At 50.1% G+C, this 2,567-nt stretch overlaps 1 non-coding gene across 1 annotated transcript; it reads right to left on the bottom strand.

Annotated features, from left to right (window-relative positions):
- Positions 1-2,116: 2,116 nt before the first annotated feature.
- Trnal-uaa lies at positions 2,117-2,199 on the bottom strand. Its single transcript has one exon. It is a non-coding gene; the product is annotated as a tRNA-Leu (tRNA).
- Between the last annotated feature and the right edge of the window lie 368 nt (positions 2,200-2,567).

Consider the following 2,567-nt stretch of genomic DNA (forward strand, 5'->3'; position numbering starts at 1 on the left):
ATTTTAAAAAGGAAAAAGAAAAAAAAGAACCCAAGCTGGCTGATTCCTAGTCATAGTCTGTGTTGCTTCATCGGACCTATGTTCAACATGTCACAAACACACATCTGCCTGTGCTTACATACAAAGGAGATTGTGGAGCTGAGGCAAATATTCACCACCCTTCTTAATTCACCTTTCCAGTGCAACTTTAAAAGGCACCTCTTCCAGTAACTGCTAGCCTGATCACACAACAGCAATGAATAGAACGGCTGAAAAAATACAACCTCAACCCAAAGGTAAACTTGAGGCTTGAACTGCACAAGTGTATGGTGTCGCCTATCCAGTTAGAGATGACTCCAAACTATCTGAAGGTTTGCCTCTTTGGGCTTCTGAATCTTGATTCTCCTAAGCAGATAAAGTCTACTGTTGTCTACTGTTGCGGCGCTTGAATTTTGAGCCGAGATTACCGGCGTGGGCCATCACACCTAGCTATGTATTCTTTGCTTCTTACATGGCACCTTTGAAAGGGAAAGGTTTACTTTATTCCGCTTGACCAAGGGGCACATGGACGCGGTACACAGCACGTACTCAAAAGTATTCACTGCTCATTAACTAAGTGGAGTTGTATTTAAAGTTGAAATGAAAACAAGAAATTAAGGCCTCCAAGTTCCAACATGAGCTACTTGTTCAGGATTTCTCAAACTGAGCACGGTTTCTATGTTTTAACTATGAGGGGGTCATCCGGATATCCGTTTCCTTCCAACGTCACAGCCAGGTTCAGAGTTTGAAAAAAAAAAAAATCTGAAGTTGAAACAAAAATGACGCAGTGAGATAAAGGTTCTATTCCTGTGATTAAAACAGTGGTCCGTACACACTATATCAGCGACTTGCGATCCTTTTCAGTGGCAGATTTATCATTAACGACTGAAAGAAAAAAAAGTCAACTTACTGGCGTGACTGCTGATAGCCTTGATCTGCTCCTAAACACAGTAACTGTGGAATAACATCAGAATGTTAGCAGCAAAAAAAAAAAAAAAAGCAAAATTTAAGAAGTAAATTTGCCTCAACTTCACCAGTAGGTGTCGCTGTTCAAACGTACCGGTAACAGCTTTTCCCTAGAGTTGCGTGTAAAAAGTCCGATAGAAAACAAACAATTTTGAGTCAGTCTACAACTTGCTCAAACCCACAGAATGTGAAACCCACTCTCTAAGTTTATAATTTAAAATAGAAACTGTTCGTGGCAAAACAGTTATTAGAAAATCATTATACGCTCAGGGGTGGCATACCTACAAATGATCCAAATTTAACTTCAAAATATTAATTACATTTTAAGAATTTTTTAAATAGAAAGGATTCCCTAATAGAACAGGTCTGCTTTTTCACTAAAAAAGAAGCGCTGGGTTTTTAAGGGACGAGAAAGACACCGAGCTCAGTCTAGCTGATTACTGACTGAATAAAGCAACCCGGTTCACCCCATCGCACCCCGCAAATACTCCCTGCCCCCGCAGCACGCCCTCCCCCTCGTGCACAGACAGACAGACAGGCCAAGCCTGTCCATCCTTACACAGAAACTTCAAAGTTCAAGGTCCTCGAAGGGACCGAGCCTGTGATCCTCAGCGGAGACGAGCAAATAGAATGCATTATTCTCAACGGGAGGGGCTTGGGGACCCCAGGGCGGGCCGGGGGGTCAGCCCCGCGGGTTTCCTATCCCGGGCTGCACGGGGCTGCGATTCGCGTCCTGCGAACGATCCTGGGGCGACGGTCCGCGGGCTGCTCAGTAACTTCAGAGCGAAGTCAGATCGCGCCCAAAGAAGGCCGCTTCCTCGGGGCACGCGTGATTCGTGAACGGGCAGAGGAGCTGTGTAAGCAGCCGGCCGACCCGCTGCCCCGCTTCTGCAGGAAGCGCCCGAAAACCGCAAACTGCGCCGCTCCCCGGCCAGCCCAGCCCGCGGAGTCTTTCCGGTGAGCGCCGAGCTCCGTAGGGCTGTGCTGGTTTCCGCCAGAAAAAAACAAAACAAAACAAAACACAAAAACGGTTCTCATTTTTCCAGGCGTGGTGTTCGCGGTTTAAACAGTGACAAAAGACTGCGGTGGGCACTAGTGCTGTGCTCGGTGTAAAAACGACAGAAAACGCAACTACCAGGAGTGGGGTTCGAACCCACGCGGACATATGTCCATTGGATCTTAAGTCCAACGCCTTAACCACTCGGCCATCCTGGTACAGGCAAACACCTCTTCAACAACGTTTCTTACAAGGCGGACTCCTGCTCCGCGCTCCCTACCGGAGGAATCCCGGCGCCGCCAGCCTGCCCTGCCGCGGCGGGAAAGCTCGCTCCTCTCCCAAACTCCCAGCTGCCCCGGCCCCGCTTGGCGGCGGCGAAGGCAACTGCAGCGGCGCCGCGCGCTCTCGGCCCGGACGGCTCGGGGAGCACAGCTCGGGCTCCTCCAGTTCAGCTCTCGATTTCAAGGCGCGCGGGCGCCGCAAACCAACACTGGGGCCGACTTCCAGGTTCCCGGGCGGGCGTCTGCGGCGCGGGCGGGCGGCGGGGCGGAAGCCGGAGCGGATGGCAGGGAGCCTCGCGGGTGTC

Source organism: Chinchilla lanigera, unplaced genomic scaffold (genome assembly GCF_000276665.1).
Source record: "Chinchilla lanigera isolate Chin_1 unplaced genomic scaffold, ChiLan1.0 scaffold00035, whole genome shotgun sequence".
In the NCBI taxonomy this organism is placed as follows: domain Eukaryota; kingdom Metazoa; phylum Chordata; class Mammalia; order Rodentia; family Chinchillidae; genus Chinchilla; species Chinchilla lanigera.